At 40.2% G+C, this 19323-nt stretch overlaps 1 non-coding gene across 1 annotated transcript; it reads right to left on the bottom strand.

The window, feature by feature from the left end:
- Positions 1 to 240: 240 nt before the first annotated feature.
- On the bottom strand, positions 241 to 349 carry LOC132540547 (U6 spliceosomal RNA). The gene has a single exon (XR_009551746.1). It is a non-coding gene; the product is annotated as a U6 spliceosomal RNA (small nuclear RNA).
- Between the last annotated feature and the right edge of the window lie 18974 nt (positions 350 to 19323).

Consider the following 19323-nt stretch of genomic DNA (forward strand, 5'->3'; position numbering starts at 1 on the left):
CGGCTGAAAACGGTGAAGTCACCATTTTTTACAGCTGAGTAGTATTCCATTGTGTATATATACCACAACTTGCTCAGCCACTCATCTGTTGTTGGACACCTGGGTTGCTTCCAGGTTTTGGCTATTACAAATTGTGCTGCCAAAAACATATGTGTACACAGATCTTTTTGGATGGATGTGTTGGGTTCGTTAGGATATATCCCCAGGAGGGGAATTGCCTTAATATTTTAAGGTGCACTGAAAAATATGGAACGCTTCACAAATTTGCATGTCATCCTTGCGCAAGGGCCATATGCTAATCTTCTCTGTATCGTTCCAATTCTAGTATATGAGCTGCTGAAGCGAGCACAACTTCTTTTTTTTTGTTATTTTTTTATTAACTTTTTTATTTTTGAGAGAGATGCAGAGAGACACACACACACAGAGAAACACCAGAGCTCTGCTCAGCTCTAGTTTATGGTGGTGTGGCGGATTGAACCTGGGATTTTAGGAGCCTCAGGCATGAGAATCTGTTTACATAACCATTATGCTGTCTCCCCCACACAGCAGACTTCTTATTCCAGCCCAAATCTAGGCCATCTGTCAAACCCAAATGTCTTTGTGTTCAGAGCCTGTGTCTTTAAGCACTCTGTGATCAGGCCTTATGAAATTGAAACATTCCTATATTGTGACTAACTTATTGGGACCCAACCAAAGTATATAAGGATCATAAAATTACTGAATCATTCTTTAAAAAATGTTTTTAATTATCTTTATTTATTTTTTTTATTGGATAAAGACAGCCTGAAATTATGGGGGAGGGGGTGACAGAGAGACAGAGAGACACCTGCAACACTGCTTCATCACTTGAAAAGCTTTCCCCCTGCAGGTGGGCACTGGGGACTCAAACCTGGGTCCTTGTGCATTGTAACACATGTGCTTAACCAGGTGTGCCACCACTCGGCCCCTTGAATCATTCTTTGTGAGTCTTACGGAGTAGGGGAAATGTGCTAAGTGTTAAAAGGCTGGCTGTGAATAAGAGCTGGTTTTTTTTCCCTCTCTCTCCTTGCTGGGATTTCACCTCTCCAGGTCAACTCATATAGAGACAGAGGGAGAGAAGGGAAGACATCACAGTACCAAAGATTCTTTAGTGCAGTGGGGGCTGGAATATAACCTGGGTCACATGCATGACACAGCATGGACCCTCCTAAGTGAATTATCTTGCCTCCCCCATTTTGTATTACTATTACTTATCTTTTTTTTTTTTTTTATCAGAGCACTGCTCAGCTCTGGTTTATGGTGGTGTAGGGGACCGAACCTGAGACTTCCAGAGACTTAGGCATGAGAGTCTCTTTGCATAACCATTATGCTATCTACCCCGCCCCCATCTTGTACAATTATTATTTAAAAATTTATTCACTTATTAATGAGAGGCAAGAAAGGAGAGAGAATCAGATCATCACTTTAGCACATGCAGTGCCAAAGACTGAACTTGGGTCTTCATGCTATTTTTTAAAAATATTTATTTATTTATTTATTCCCTTTTGTTGCCCTTGTTGTTTTACTGTTGTAGTTAATATTGTTATTACTGATGTCGTTGTTGTTGGATAGGACAGAGAGAAATGGAGAGAGGAGAGGAAGACAGAGAGAGGGAGAGAAATCAGGATCCTTACTCCCAATCCTTGCGCTTTGCACCACATTCACTTAACCCGCTGAGCTACCGCGTGACTCCCCTTCATGCTTTTAAGTCAAACTCTGTAGACACTGTGTCACCACTGGTGCATATATTTACTATTTTTATTTATTTATGTATGTATGTATTTACTTTGGGTCATTTCTAGGGCTTCACTGCTCTTGGATGACTCTTCCTTTCCCTCCTTCCTTCCCATCCTTCCTTCCTCCTTCTTACCTCTTCCTTCCTTCCTTCCTTCCTCCCTCCCCCCTCCCTCTTTATTTCCTCATCCTTCTTTCCTCTCTTTTTCTCTTCTCTTCCTCTCTTTTCTGGTCACCATTGGAGTTTTACTGATCCAGACCGACTTTTTCAAATAGAAAAATGTTGGGGATGGGGCAGCTAGTGGTACATCTGGTTGGGCACACATGTTACAGGGCACAAGGACCTGGGTTCAAGTCCCCAGTCCCCACTTACAGAGGAAAAGCTTCAAGAAGTAGTGCTGCAGGTATCTCTCTTATTCCTTCTTTATCTTCCCCTTCCCTCTCAATTCTCTCTGTCTCCATCCAATAAATAATAAAATAAATAAATGGAATTCAGATAGAAAAATAAAGACAGAGAGAAAGAGAAGCGGAGAGTAAGAAACCACAGTACCAGAACTTCCTTCAATGAGATGGGAGTAAACCATATAATAAGGTTTTGTGGTCACAAAGGGATCACATTTGGTTGTACCATACATATAGCCATTTTGGTATTTATTATTATTTTTAGGATTTTTTTTTGGGGGGGAATACCAAGGTCATATACTAAAAGCTAGAACAAAGATGGTCTTCCAATAAAGAAAAAGATGTGCATATATGTTCATATATATGTTTATATATACAAAAGACATAAACATATATAAAAAGATAACTAAAATGATTTAAAAGATAAAAATTTTTTTTCCAAGACTGTAGTTAGGAGAAAGTCTGAAGGACAAGAAGTTACTTAGTGGTTGTCTCTATAACACACTTTGTGCAGAGTTTTTAAATAATGCAATGATGTAAATAGTTTGATTAGATTTAAATGAAAAATGTATATTTTTATTTAGAAAATAATAAAAATTTATTTCATGAGTGAGAGAGAATAAAGGCTATCAAAGTGATGTCTGACATATATGGTGTCCGGGATACTACTTGGGCATCACATACCTAAATGTACTCTCCTGGGGCCAGGCAGTTGAGCACATATTACCAGTAGGACTCACATATTACCAAGTTTTGTGCTTTACTGTTAAGCCACTTTCACACACACACACACACACACACACACACACACACACACACACACACACTTTTAATGAAACAAAATAGAAAAAAGTTTACAATAAGACAATTTTGCTAGAAAGTTTTTGAAGGGGCTGGGTGGTGGCACACCTGGTTGAGTGCATGTGTTACAATGCACAAGGACACAGGTTTGAGCCCCTGGTCCCCACCTACAGGGGGAAAGCTTTGCAAGTGGTGAAGCAGGGCTGCAAATCTTTCTCTCTGTCTCCTCTCCCTCTCCCCCCTTCCTCCCTTTCTCTCTATTTATGGCTGTCTATATCCAATAAATAAATAAGTAAAGATAAAAATGTTAATATTTTTGAAGAAAGTACAGAGCAAGAGAAGCTGAACATAAAATTATTGCAAATGTACTTGTTAAGAAAAATGTGGGGGTCAGGTGGTAGTACACATAGTTAAAGTGTGCAAGGACCCAGGTTCTAGTGCCCTGGTCCCTACCATATAAAAAAAAAAAAAAGCTTCATGAGTAGTGAAGCAACACTGCAGGTGTCTCTCTTTCTCTTCCCCTCTGTATCTCCCATTCCCCTCTCAATTTCTCTGTCCTATCAAAAATAAACAAAAGAAAAATATCCTTTTATTTTAAATACTAGGCCAACTTCCTTTTATTTTTTGACCATTTTTAATGGAGTGGTTAATGATTCACAGTGCCCTATCTCCTTGTGAAAGTTCTCTGTAGAACACTTTTACCCACACCTAGCTCCTTTTACATCATCACGCACTAGGGCCCCAAGGGTTATTGTTCATTTCAAACCATCCTTCACCCTCCTTCCCCAGAGTCTTTTTCTTTAATGCAATACACTACCCTCTCACCCTGCAAAGAATAGCTCAACCCTCTAGCTTATGGTGGTGCTGGGGATTAAACCAGGACCTTTGGTGCCTGGCATGAGATTTTTTTTTCATAACCATTATGCAATCTCCTCAGCCCAAGAAATGTAGAATCAAAAAAAAAAAAAAAAGCAAGTGTTAGACATTAGACAGACTTGGACTAATTCCCTTGCCTTTACTTTGATGCCAAAAACTTAAACAATTTTTTAAAATTTAATTTTATTTATTTATCCCCTTTTGTTGCCCTTGTTTTATTGTTGTAGTTATTATTGATGTCGTTGTTGTTGGATAGGACAGAGAGAAATGGAGAGAGGAGGGGAAGACAGAGAGAGGGAGAGAAAGACAGACACCTGCAGACCTGCTTCACCGCCTGTGAAGGAACCTGCCTGCAGGTGGGGAGCCGGGGGATCGAACCGGGATTCTGACGCCGGTCCTTGAGCTTAGCGCCACCTGTGCTTAACCCGCTGTGCTACAGCCCGACTCCCAAAACTTAAACAATTCTTATGGGCTTCTGCTTACTACTCTGATTGGATAATTATCATTTACTTTCTCCTAACATTAGAAACAGATCTTTTGAATGGAATTTTGTAGCAAGCCCTTTGACTATTGTTTGTAAAACAATGCACAGGGGCATGGTGGTAGTGTACTGAATTAGCACAAGGACTGGCACTAGGTTCCCAGTTCCAGCCCCTGGCTCCCCACTTGCAGGGGGTTCACTTAGCAAATGGTGAAGCAGGTCTGCAGGTGTCTATCTTTATCTTCCCCTCTCTATCTCCCCCTCCTGTCTCAATTTTTCTCTGTCCTATCCAACAACAACAAAACTGAGCCCCAGCAGTAACCCTGGAGGCAAAATAAATAAATAAAACTGTGCACAGACTTTCAAATCAGGTCATGACAACTGCATATCCTGTTGCTTATTAACTTCACATCTGTGAGTTCCTCATTTCATTTTCCAATCCCCAGTTTCCACACCTTGAAAATAGGACATGTTAAGTGCAATAAGAGCTTGTCATATGGAGCAAATACCTACAAAGTGTTCAGCAGATTATCTTGTTATTACTTAGTGTCTAAGAATCTGTTTCTTGATTTTATGATGCATTTATCTCATCTCATAAATTTACCTGATGATGCCTATATGTATATTTATTTTACAAACTCTATTAAAATTTGCTTTTTCAGGAGACTTTTGAGATAGCAGTTCTGATGCCAAAGTAACCATTTCTGTTAGTATGTGTGCTTTTCCAGGTGTGCCACTTTCTAGCCCCAAAATAAACATTTCTGCTAAAAAGAGAGAGAGAGAGAGAGAGCATAATGGGTTATGCAAAGAGATTTTCATGCCTGAGGCTTCAATGTCCCATGTTCACCACCAAATGCCAGAGCTATGCAGTACTCTGGTAAATAAATAAATAAAACGCTTGTTTCAAGATTTAAAAGTTCTACAGAGAATAGATAAGGCCTTTATTTGAATTAGGTGACAGTGGAGTCTTCATTATGTCATTCTATTCACATTGGTGTATGCTTAAAACTTCTTATCCTAAAGCCTAGAATGAAGGTGAGCTGCCAAGAGCCAGATGGTGGCACACCTGGTAAAATATGCACATTACAGTCCACAAGGACCCAGGTTCAAGTCCCTAATCCCCACCTGAGGGGAAGCTTCACAAGCAGTGAAACAGTGCTGTAAAGTGTCTTTCTAATTCCCCCATCCTTCTCAATCTGTCTCTATCCAAAATAAGTAAAGATTTTATTTATTTTTACTTTTTTTTTGCCACCAGGGTTATCACTGGGGCTCAATGCCTGCACTAGGAATCCACTGCTCTTGATGGTCCTTTTCCTTTTTCTTTCTCCCCCCACCTTCCTATTTTTCTTTGACATGGCAGAGAGAAATTGAGAGGAAAGGGAAGATAGAGAGGGAGAGAGAAAGATAGACACCTGAAGACCCACTTCACTGATCATGAAGCGTTTCCCCTGCAGGTGCAGTGCAAGGGCTCCAACCCAGGTCCTTGCACATGGTGATAAGTGCATTTAACTGGGTACATCATCACCCAGCCCCCAGAAAAAAATTTTTTAAAGGTGAGCTCCCAAAAAATGAGGTGGTAAATCAGTTTCCCTCAGGGGTAAGTACTAAGAGATTCCAATACTTCCTCTACCCCCCCCTTTTTTTTTCTGGCAATCATTCCAAAAATCCATATGTGTCATCTACGTAAGTATTCATTGATATACATTGTTGGTCCTTAGGTGAATCATAGGAAAGAGATATTTTCTTGAATTCCACTACAAATTCATTAGGTTTTGTTTTGTTTTATTATTATAGAAAGCAGTCTACAAGACAATAATGAAGATCTGACTTTTCTCTAGCTAAGTAGGCATTGGCCAGCTACCCACCTGTGGGGAGTCTAGGTAAGAAGCAAAGATTTGATGAAGCACCCCAAGGCATGTTTTCTTTGCATTGACAGTAAATAAAAGCTTCTGTTAATGACAAAAATGCTTTGTTGCTAAGGCACTTGTCTTAGGGGAGACAATAAGATCCAAGATGTACCTATTAATAGAGTCCAACACTCTCTTTTTCATGGTGATTATCACAAAAGTCCATGTGTTGATTATGGTAGCCTACATATGTTATTATTTAGATAATTGTTCTTACTGGAACACCATGAATGGTTTTGGTTAAGTTAGAAATGATGCTGCTGGGGGTTGGGTGGTGGCACACCAGGCTGAGCACACAAGTTACAATGTGCAAGGACCACAGTTCGAGCCCCAGTTCCCACCTGCAGAGGGAAAGTTTTGCAAGTGGTGAAGCAGGGCTTCAGGTGTCTCTCTGTCTCTCTCCCTCTCTACCACCCCCCTTGATTTCTGACTGTCTCTATCCAATAAAGATACTAAAGAATTATTTTTAATGTTTAAAAAAAGATGCTGCTTTTCCTGCTCTAGACTATTTGACTGGGTTGTTCATACATGAACTTGCGCCATACCTGGTCTTCTCCACAAAGCCTGTGTTTTGCTTGTTCATTGAATGATTCATCTACTATATACACACAAAAATTATAGTTCACAAGGCGTCTGTAAGAATTAATTAATGTTTGTTGTGCACTGTATGATCCTCAGATGAAAGACACTAAGGAAATGCAGTGTGTCTACATAAAATAACATTGGTACACCTTGTGAAGAATGTTGGGAGTATTAACTTCAAGTTACTTTTATTAGTGCTTACAGAAGTACAAACAATATTTGGAGGAATATAATGAAACTCAAAAGAGATTTTTCAAGTGAATAGGTAACTGACAAAAGAAGTTACAGAAACCAGTAATTTTTTCTGTCAACTAAGGAGGCAAAGCCTTTTCCTTTTGGATATCTAAATATCAAAAAGAAAACTGAAAAACCATTTCCTTATGTCATTAGGTGTTATTTAAATTAAAATACATACTTAATGTTCAAAGAAGACAATCTCAAAACAATGAGAATTTTTGCTTCTTGGGACCCTTATCCCATTGAGATAAACAATTTTCAATTTACCAGAAAGATATATATATATATCTTAAGTTGAGGGGAGTTAGTTCAAAGAAAGAGGATAAGATTAAAGAAAGGCTAAGTAGGGCAGGGGTAGATAGCATAATGGTTATGCAAAGAGACTCTCATGCCTGAGGCTTCCAAGTCCCAGGTTCAATCCCCTGAATGACCTTAAGCCAGAGGTGAGCAGTGCTCCGGTAAAAAAAAAAAAAAAAAGGCTAAGTAAATATAAACATTGTGGGCCCAGGAGAAACCTGAGAGAGATTTTGAATCCATTATTTTATTTCACTCCTCCTGGTAATGAGAACCTATTTCCATTCAAATTTTGGTTTCTTGTAGTCCGGGAGGTGGTGCAGTGGTAAAGCTTTGGACTCTCAAGCAGGAGGTCCTGAGTTTGATCCCCAGCAGCACATGTGCCAGAGTGATAGCTGGTTCTTTCTCTCTCCTCCTACCTTTCTCATAAATAAATAAAATCTTTTAAAAAAAAAATTGGTTTCTCCTAGTGTCCTAGGAGGCAGCTCCTATAGTAGAGTGCAGGACTGGCTTTCACAAGGTACCAGGTTGATTCCCAGCATCATAGACGCCAGATTGATGCTCTGGTTCTCTTTTAAAAGTATATCAGGAATTGGATGGTGGCACACCCACTAGAGTGCAAAGCACACATTTCTGTGTACAAGGACCCTGGTTTAAGCCCTCTGTCCCCACCAGCTGGTATACCTTCATGAGTGGTGAAGCAGCGCTGCAAGTGTTTCTCTCTCTCCTTGTCTTTCTTCTCCTTCCTTCTCAGTCTCTTTTGTCTTACCCTCTTTGGACCCCCTTGGTATTTAAGGTCTAGATTACCATCGTAGCTACCTGACTGGTTCAGCCTCCCCAAACCATCTCATCTGCATACAAAACTCAAACTTACCACATCTAAACTTCTTGTGGACTAGACATATAACTTACTTGGTAAACCAGTGCCATGGCATACATATAACCCAGGTTATGGGAGATGCTATCATACCAGAGGAAACTCTGGTGTGTTGGGAAATTGTGAGGTGCCTCACAAAGCACCCTGCATATTTCTGCCTCCAGGAGGCATTCCTTAAAACATTAAGCCAGCTCTCCCAGCTCCACCCTGCATTCCTGATGCTATGGCCTATCTACATAATCATTATAGTAAAATTGTGCAGGCACAAGGCCTTAACTCTGGAAAAAAAAAAATCCTGTGGTTGGGGAGATAGTCCAGCAGGTAGAGAGCACAGACTCTCATTCATGAAGCCCCAGGTTGATCCTTAGAACTACAACAAAGAGGGTGTAGGGCGGTAGTGCAAGGACCAGCCTAAGTATCCCGGTTTGAGCCCCTGGCTCCCCACCTGCGGGGCAGTCGCTTCACAGGCTGTGTCTATCTTTCTCTTCCCCTCCTCCATTTCCCTCTGTCGTATCCAAGAACGCTGACATCAATAACAACAATAATAACTACAAAACTACAACAATAAACAACAAGGGCAAAAAAAGGGAATAAATTAATTAATTTAAAAAAACTACAATGAAGAAACAGTGCTCTGGTCTAAGTCTCTTTCATTAAACAAATAAATAAATTAAAATGAAACAGTGCTGTGGGAGGTAGTGCAGTAGATAAAAGGATGGACTCAAGCATGAACTCCTGAGTTCTGGCCCCCATGGCACATATACTAAAGTGACAGTGTGGTTATCTCTCTTGCACTCTTTTTCTTATTAATAATTTTTTTTTAATCCTAACCAAAGTAACTTTCTTCCTATCTTTGATGACCTGCAGATTCTGTAGTAACTTCTACTTCTCATGGTTTCACTGAAAGTTATTCCCTCTTTCATAATCTTTATACTTTTGAATGTCCCATCCTAAAGCTAACTTACTCTTATAGTTTCTAGCAATTTTAAAGTCTTCGCCAGCAATACTAGCCCTCAATAGCCTCTCTCTTTTCTGGAACACTTAGTATTTGGGCACCTAAACTTTGTGCTATAAACTTCCATTTTTGGGTGACTGTGGCTTAGATATTTATTTATTTATCTTTAAATAAACACCTGCAGAAATGCTTCACCATCTGTGTTTTTAAAAAAATATTTATTTATTCCCTTTTGTTGTCCTTGTTGTTTTATTGTGTAGTTATCATTCTTGTTGTCATTGTTGGATAGGACAGAGAGAAATGGAGACAGGAGAGAAGACAGAGAGGGGGAGAGAAAGATAGACACCTGCAGACTTGCTTCACCGCCTGTGAAACGACTCCCCTGCAGGTGGGGTATTTATTTATTTTTTATTTATTTTGCCTCCAGGGTTATCGCTGGGGCTTGGTGTCTGCACTACTAATCCATTGCTCCTGGAGGCCATTTTTTCCATCATGTTGCCCTTGTTATTGTTGTTATTGATGCTGCTGTTGGATAGGATGGAGAAGTTAAGAGAGGAGGGAAAGACATAGAGGGGGAGAAAAAGATAGACACCTGAAGACCTGCTTCAGGGCTGTTGAAGCGACCACTGACTCCCTCTCCCCCCGCAAGTAGAGAGGGAGGGCTTGAACTGGGATCCTTATGTCAGTCCTTGCTCTTTGTGCCGCACAAACAGGCTATGCTGCCCCTCAGCCCCCCTATTTTATTATTTTTTTAAACCAGAGTACTGCTCAGCTCTGGCTTATGATATTTTCATCTCTTGTCAAGTGACATCCCTCTCCCCTGCAGGTGGGGAGGCAGGGGCTCTAGCCTGGATCCTTTAGGTTGTCCCTGTACTTTGTGCCATGAGCATTAACCTGCTGTGCTACTGCCCCTGAGATTATTTCTTCTGTATGCTCGTAGGACATCTTCTCTGTTTAACCATTAGCAGGTGGACATTTGGGTTGTTTTTCCTCTAGTCTCTGGTGAAAATCACTACAGTTAACTGGGGAATGCAAAGTCCAAGGTCCTTTCAATTCTTTTTTTTTTTTTAATATTTATTTATTTATTCCCTTTTGTTGAACTTGTTGTTTTTATTATTGTATTTATTGTTGTTTTTATTATTGTAGTTATTATTGTTGTAGTTTTTATTATTGTAGTTATTATTGTTGTAGTTTTTATTATTACTATTATTGTAGTTATTATTGTCGTCATTGTTGGCTAGGACAGAGAGAAGTAGAGAGAGGAGGGGAAGACAGAGAGGGGGAGAGAAAGATAGACACCTGCAGATCTGCTTCACCACCTGTGAAGTGACTCCCCTGAAGGTGGGAAGCCGGGGACTCAAACTGGGATCCTTACACCAGTCCTTGCGCTTTGCGCCACCTGGCTTAACCCGCTTCACTACTTCCTGATTCCCTCTTTCTTCCTTCCTTCCTTCCTTTTTCTTTTTTCTTTCTTTTTTTTTTTTAAGATTAAGAGGAAAAAGGATGAGGAGGACAGAACCAGAGCATCACTCTGGCATATATGATACCAGGTATGACACTCGGGTCTTCATGCATGCACATATAAAATGCTCTACCTGCCATGCCACCAGGCATGCATGAGTATATATATGCAGGAAAAGGCTTCGAAAAGAGGCAGTGATTAATATCTCATGTACTTTTAATACATCTGCCTTTGATATATTCTCAACCCTACAGTTAGAAAGAAATTTTCAGTAAGCACACTTTATTATGTTTCTCTTAAACCTTTTCAGACCTCATATTGCTCTTAAAATAGATTTAGCAAGTAAAAGTACAGAATACCCAGTTAAATTGAACTTTATATAAATTACAGATAACTTTCTCTTTTTTTCTTTTTTTAAATATTTTATTTATTTATTTATTAATGATAAACATAGGAGGAGAGAGAAAGAGCCAGACATCACTCTGGTACATGTGCTGCCGGGGATTGAATTCAGGACCTCATGCCTGAGAGTCCAATGCTTTATCCACTGCGCCACCTCCCGGACCACATAACTTTCTTAATATAAGTATTTTCCATGGAATACTTGAGATATATCTATAGCAAAATATTATTTATAGATATAGATTTCAGGTATATATCTGAAATAGAAATTTTTTAATTTATATAATTTATATTTATAAAATTGAAATTTTGACAAGACCATAGGATAAGAGGGGTACAATTCCACACAATTCCCACCACCAGAATTCCATATCCAATCCCCTCCATTGATAGCTTTCCTATTCTTTACCCCTCAGGGAGTATGAATTCAGGCTCATTTTGGAGTGCAGAAGGTGGAAGGACTGGTTTCTGTAATTGCTTTCCTGCTGAACATGGGCATTGGCAGGTTAATCCATACTCCTAGCCTGTTTCTCTCTTTCTCTGGTGAGATGGGGCTCTGGGAAGGCGGGGATTCAGAACACATTGGTAGGGTTGTCTGCCCAGGGAAGTCAGGTTGGCATCATAGTAGCATCTGGAACCTGGTGGCTAAAAAAGAGTTAATATATAAAGCCCAACAAATTGTTGACTAATCATGAACCTAAAGGCAGATGAAGAATGGGGGTCTCTGTTTTGGAAAAAGCTAGTAGGTCTATTTTAGGTATGTTAGAAAGGGCCCATGACTTTACTAGTTTTTGCCTCACATCTTATATGCACTTGGACCCAAATTATCGTCTGGGGAGATGGTGTCATAGTTGTAAAAAGGACTAGAAAGCTGGATCAGGGAAGAGAGCAGCTCCCAAATATGGGAAGAGTGTATAAATATTGTTAACTGTAAACCCTATTGATTTGATCTGGGGCCCATATTCAGCACAGGAACCTATGTAACCTCTGCATCCCTGTAGGTCTGAGCTCGCAAATTTAATATGATATCCTATATTTTATCTGGCAGATTTATCTTAAAAGTAATCTTCACAATTCCCTGTTTGGTTTTCTTTCTTTCTTTCTTTCTTTCTTTCTTTCTTTCTTTCTTTCTTTCCTTCTTTCTTTCTTTTAAAAGATTTTATTTACTTATGAGAAAGACAGGAGGAGAGCGAAAGAACCATACATCACTCTAGCACATGTGCTGCCAGGGATCAAACTCAGGACCTCATGTTTGAGAGTCTAAAGCTTTATCACTGTGCCACCTCCTGGACCGCCCCGTTTGGTTTTCAACATGTGCCTCTGCTGAATTGTCACTAGCTCCTGAATCTCTAGACTTTGTCCAGTCAAGCTAGGTTTCTCAAAGTTTCTTTCTTTGTTTCTTTTTTCCTCAGAGTTTCTTAAATACATCATGTTTCTTGGTTCTGTGCATTTGCATTGGCTGCTTTTTTTTTTTTAATTTCCTGTTTCTTTTTAAAAATTTTTTTTGTATCTTTATTTATTTTATAGAGACAGCCAGAATTTGAGAAGAGCGAGGAGACAGAGAGACACCTGCATCCTGCTTCACCACTTGTGAAGCTTTCCCCCTGCAGGTGGGGAGCTGGAGCTTGAGCCTGGAGCTTGAACCCAGGTCCTTATGCACAGTAATATGAAGGCTCAACCAGGTGTGCTACCACCTGGCCCCTGGCCTCTGGCTGTTCTTTCTGCTTAAAACAGTTTGCTTTGTTTCCCAGATTATGTCTACTAAAACAGTAGCTTTTAGTTTAAAGATCATGTTCTTTTTTTTTTTTCCCTCCAGGGTTATCACTGGGGCTTGGTGCCAACACTACGAATTCACTGCTCCTAATAGCCTTTTTTTTTTTTTCATTTTTGTTGTTTGCTGTTACTGTTGTTGTTATTGGATAGCACAGAGAAAAATTGAGAAAGGAGGGGAAAACGGGGTTGGGGGGAAGACACCTGCAGACCTGCTCCGATTGTGAAGTGACGCCCACCCTGCAGGCAGGGATCCGGGGGATCGAACCCAGATCCTTGGGCCAGTCCCTGCACTTCGCACTATGTGCGCTTAACCCGATGCGACACTGCCCATCCCCCCAAAGATCATATTCTTGAGGAAATGTTTTTGTTCATCTCAGACTAGGTCCATTCTCACTGTTTAATATACTATGTACTTTGGTCTTCCACCTTATGAAAATATAATTATTTTTAAGTGTTATATCTCTCCTGTTAGAATATAACCCTTCTCATATCCTCACAAGGAGATTCTGCTGTCTTACCACAGTAGAGAAACTGACACATCAGATGTTATGAAATATTTGTTGGAATTGCTTGTAATAGAGAGTATTTAAATTATTTTTATTTTATGGCTTTTATATAATCAGTTGAGAACATTTGAGAATTGATTAGATGTTGCAGAAACAAGGATAGAGATCACTGCAGGAAAGATTATAAATGGACACTTTAATTGTGGTAACTGAAATATTGTTTCAAGGATTTAAAAAAAAGAATCTTTTTTTCCCTTAGGGACCCAGAGATATCCTACCTGATAGGACATATGCTTTGCTATAACAGGTGCCTGGGAGCCCCAACACCACATAAGAATTCCACAGGGCTAGGAGAAACTTCAGTATGGTAGTGTCTCTCATCCTCTTTTATTATTACTATTTTTATTAGTGACTTAATAATGATCAACAAAATTATGGGATGAGAGGGGTACAAGTCCATACAATTCCCACCACCAGACTTCCATATCCCCTCCTCTCCATTGGAAGGTCTCTCATCTTCTTTTTCTGTCTATTTGAAGTAGAACAGAATGAAAAAGTTAACCCAGAAATGATGAAATCATGAATACACAAGATTCAAGTGAGTGGGGATAGTCCTTTTATGTCATAAATTTTTAGCCAGGAAGTTTTTTTGGTTTTTTTTTGTTTTTTTTTTTGGTAAGTATTTTATTTATTTTTGAGAGGGATACAGAGAGAAAAAGACACAGGGAAGCACCAAAGCACTGCTCAGCTCTGGCTTATGGTGGTGCAGGGGATTGGACCTGGGACTTTGGAGCCTCAGGCATGACACTCTCTTTGCATAGCCACTATGCTATCTACCCTCGCCCAACCAGGAAGTTTTTTGTTTGTTTGTTTGTTTTGTTTTTTATTCAGAACAATACCCTCACTATGAACTATCAATGGTGGGGACTGCCCCACTCTCCGAAGGAAGGATAGGTCATCCTACTCTGCCACTCAAGGAAAAACTGGTTCTGAAGTAAATATAGCCTACAATGTTCCCAGCTATGACCATGGATTGTGAGCTCAGACTGACAGGGACTCAGAGATTATACAGGCTCCTGTGCCAAGTATGAATAAATACAGGCCCCTGGTTAGATCAATGTGGTAAACAGTGAATTGCATTTATATAGTTTCTTCAAGTTAGTGAGCAACTCTCTGCCCTAACCATGCTTACTAGTTCTATTCTCAACTCTGACACTATCTTCCCAGACAATATTTATAGTTCACCTCCATGTTAGTTATCAAACTTAAGCAAAGATTACTAAGACGTGGGCTCCTGGAAACATAACTAGAGTGGACTTTCTAATTTCTTCCACCCTAAGGTTCCTACTTTCATCTGCTCTATTCCTACTTCATGGTTCCTGTTTATTGAATATTTTGTACTGCTTTCCATTTTACTGCCTTTCAGCCACCAAGTTCCAGATGCTGCTATGATTCCATCCTGAATTCCCTGGGCAGATGAACATACCAGTGCTTCCTGGAATCTCACCTTCCCCAAGCCCTACCCTACTAAAGAGAAACAGAAACAGACTGGGAGTATGGGTATGGATTGACCTGCCACCACCCATATCCATGGAAGAAGCAATTACAGAAACCAGAAGTCCCTCCTTCTGCACCCCCAAAAGAATTTTGGCCCATACTCTCAGAGGGGTAAATAATATGGGGAGTAAACCAGAGGGCTCTCTACCCCAATTCCACCATGACCCAAAGAGTTTGTCACCAGGAATCTTAATTTTATCATATCTATTTACAGGGTTATCACTGGGGCTCAGTGCCAGCAACAAATCCACTACTCCTGGTGTGTTTTTTTTGTTTGTTTGTTGTTTTTTTTTTTTTTTTTAGTTTTATTGGATAAGACAAAGAGAAACTGAGAGAAAAAGGGGAAATAGAGAAAGAAGTGAAGTGATCACTTGTGAAGTGATCCTCCTGCAGGTGGGGAGCAGGGGCTCGAACCCATATCCCTGTGTGATCTTTGAATATCACACTATGTCACTATGTGCACCTAACTGGGTATACCACCCCTGACCCCTGGAATCTTTGTTTTTATACAATCAGTAAAAGGAAACTGAATCTGTAAGTTACTAGATGAAACCAGACACTGTTTTGTTGTTGTTGTTGTTTTAGTATTTACTTATTCCCTTTTGTTGTCCTTGTTGTTTTATTGTTGCAGTTATTATTGTTGCTGTTATTGATGTCATCATTGTTAGAACAGAGAGAAATGGAGAGAGGAAGGAAAGACAGAGAGGGGGAGAGAAAGACACCTGCAGACCTACCTCACCACTTGTGAAGCAACACCTTTGCAGGTGGGGAGTCAGGGGCTCGAACCAGGATCCTTGCACTTTTTGTGCCACCGGCAGTTAACCTGCTGCGCTACTGCCTGACTCCGACACTGTTTTTCTTATCTGAAAGAGAAGAGGAAAAAAGGAAAGACACCCACAAGTAGTAATAGGTGTAAGGGTGACTTAGAAAGGAAGTGAAGGCAGGACTGTTGAAAAATTGGTAGGAAAACATATATACATAGATATAGATAGATAGATTTAGAGTCAGCCCTATCAGTGACCTTGGGAGAACTACTGCAGTTTTCAGTGGAGGGCATAGGAACACAGAACTCTGGTGGTGGGAACCCTATTGAATTACTCCTCTATTATCTTACAATTTTTTAAATCAATATTAAATCGCTAAGAAAAATTTAAATTACTTATTAATTCTTGTGAGAGATGGAAAGAATTCATTGGGTAAGGTACATTCCAGGTCATGTGTGCAGCCCAGGTTCAAGCCCTGGCACCACATAGGAGATGCTATATTACTAAAGGAAGATGCATTGCTGTAGCATCTCTCTCACACACATCCTCTCCTTTTTATTTTTTAGACATGCTGGAGTTTCATCCTACCTGCATGATTCCACTGGTTTCAGCAAATGCTTTTTCTTATAAATTTAAGATAGAGCTAGAGAGAGAGAAAGAGAGATTTGTCTTTGTTTCCACCTGAATGAAAAAGTCAGTCAAGGAGTGGTAAAACTGCACAGGTGTGAGGACCCAGTTATACACACACAAAGAGAGAGGGAGGGGGAGAGGAAGGGAGAGAGAGACAGAGAGAGAGAGAGAGAGAGAGAGAAAACTGTTCAGCTTTGGTAGATGGTGGTATATGGTGATGCCAGGAATTGAACCTGAGAGCTCTGAGACCTCAGGCATGAAAATCTGACACACTGCCACTACACTATCTCCCCAACAGCCAGAAGGCTTTTGATCCCGAAAAATTAAATGCTAAACTCTTACTATCAAAAGTAATTAGAAAAAAGAAGAAAAGAACCCAGAGCCATCTACAAATTTAATGCTATCCCCATCAAGATCCCAAGCACATTTTTTAGGAGAATAGAACAAATGCTACAAATGTTTATCTGGAACCAGAAAAGACCTAGAATTGCCAAAACAATCTTGAGAAAAAAGAACAGAACCGGAGGCATCACACTGCCAGATCTCAAACTGTATTATAGGGCCATTGTCATCAAAACTGCTTGGTACTGGAACATGAACAGACACACTGACCAGTGGAATAGAATTGAGAGCCCAGAAATGAGGCCCCACACCTATGGACATCTAATCTTTGACAAAGGGGCCCAGACTATTACATGGGGAAAGCAGAGTCTCTTCAACAAATGGTGTTGGAAACAATGGGTTGAAACATGCAGAAGAATGAAACTGAATCACTGTATTTCACCAAATACAAAAGTAAATTCCAAGTGGATCAAGGACTTGGATGTTAGACCAGAAACTATCAGATACATAGAGGAAAATATTGGCAGAACTTTTTTCCGCATAAATTTTAAAGACATTTTCAATGAAACGAATCCAATTACAAGGAAAACTAAGGCAAGTATAAACCTATGGGACTACATCAAATTAAAAAGCTTCTTCACAGCAAAAGAAACCACTACCCAAATCAAGAGACCCCTCACAGAATGGGAGAAGATCTTTACATGCCATACATCAGATAAGAGTTTAATAACCAACATATATAAGGAGCTTACCAGACTCAACAAGACAACAAATAACCCCATCCAAAAATGGGGGGAGGAATTGGACAGAATATTCACCACAGAAGAGATCCAAAAGGCCGAGAAACACATGAAAAAATGCTCCAAGTCTCTGATTGTCAGAGAAATGCAAATCAAGACAACAATGAGATATCACTTCACTCCTGTGAGAATGTCACACATCAGAAAAGGTAACAGCAGCAAATGCTGGAGAGGATGTGGGGTCAAAGGAACCCTCCTGCACTGCTGGTGGGAATGTCAATTGGTCTAACCTCTGTGGAGAACAGTCTGGAGAACTCTCAGAAGGCTAGAAATGGACCTACACTATGACCCTGCAATTTCCCTCCTGGGGATATATCCTAAGGAACCCAACACATCCATCCAAAAAGATCTGTGTACACATATGTTCTTGGCAGCACAATTTGTAATAGCCAAAACCTGGAAGCAACCCAGGTGTCCAACAACAGATGAGTGGCTGAGCAAGTTGTGGTATATATACACAATGGAATACTACTCAGCTGTAAAAAATGGTGACTTCACCGTTTTCAGCCGATCTTGGATGGACCTTGAAAAAATCATGTTGAGTGAAATAAGTCAGAAACAGAAGGATGAATATGGGATGATCTCACTCTCAGGCCGAAGTTGAAAAACAAGATTAGAAAAGAAAACACAAATCGAACCTGAAATGGAATTGGAGTATTACACCAAAGTAAAAGACTCTGGGGTGGGTGGGTGGGTGGGGAGAATACAGGTCCATGAAAAATGATGAATGAAATAGTGGGGGTTGTATTGCTAAATGGGAATCTGGGGAATGTTATGCATGTAAAAAAAAAAAAAAGAAGTAGAAACGCAAAGCAGAAATTGACTGAGTTTGGAGTATGGCACCAAAGTAAGAAAGCAGAAGTATACTAGAGTTTGCAGTGAGTACCTCCCTAATACTTCCTCTCCACTTTTCCAAGCTTTGGGTCCATGATTGCTCAACAATTTGTTTGGCTTTGTATGTTAACTCTTTGTATGTTAACTCTCTTTTCAGTCACCAGGTTCCAGGTATCATCAGGATGCCGGCCAGACTTCCCTGGATTGAAGACACCACCAATGTGTCCTGGAGCTCAGCTTCCCCAGAGACCCATCCTACTAGGGAAAGAGAGAGGCAGACTGGGAGTATGGACCGACCAGTCAAAGCCCATATTCAGCGGGGAAGCAATTACAGAAGCCAGACCTTCTACCTTCTGCAACCCTCAATGACCCTGGGTCCATGCTCCCAGAGGGATAGAGAATGGGAAAGCTATTGGGGGAGGGGGTGGGATATGGAGATTGGGCGGGGGGAATTGTGTGGAGTTGTACCCCTCCTACCCTATGGTTTTGTTAATTAATCCTTTCTTAAATAAAAAATAAAAAAATTAAAAAAAAAAAAAGAAAAAAGAAGAAAAGAAAGAAAGAAAGGAAGGAAGGAAGGAAAAAAAGAAAGAGAGAATGGAAGAAGGAGCGAAAGAAAAAATATTTGCATTTTAAAACATTTTTAGTGGGGGCCAGGCAGTGGCACACAGGATTAAGTGCGCTTTAGGGCCCACACAAGGATCCCGGCTGAGCCCCTGGCTCCCTACCTGCAGAGGTGGGTCGCTTCATAAGCTGTAAAGCAGGTCTGCAGGTGTCAGTCTTTCTCCGTGAAGCAGGTCTGCAGGTGTCTTGCAGGTGTCTTTCTCCCTCTTTATGTTAACCTCCCCTCTCAATTTCTCCCTATCTGATCCAAAAAATTGAAAAAAATCGGCCACAGAGGCAATGCCAGCACCAAGCCCCACGATAACCCTAGAGAAGAAAAAAAAAAAGAAAGGAAAAAAAACATTTTATTAAAGGGAGAGCTTTAAATGGAGCTTCTTCTTAGAGAAATTTCTGCAATATTAAGGTTTATTTATTTATTTATTTTTTACTCATTTGTTTTCTTTATTGCCACCAGGGTTATCAATG

This window comes from Erinaceus europaeus, chromosome 9, assembly GCF_950295315.1.
Source record: "Erinaceus europaeus chromosome 9, mEriEur2.1, whole genome shotgun sequence".
NCBI classification, from domain to species: Eukaryota; Metazoa; Chordata; class Mammalia; order Eulipotyphla; family Erinaceidae; genus Erinaceus; species Erinaceus europaeus.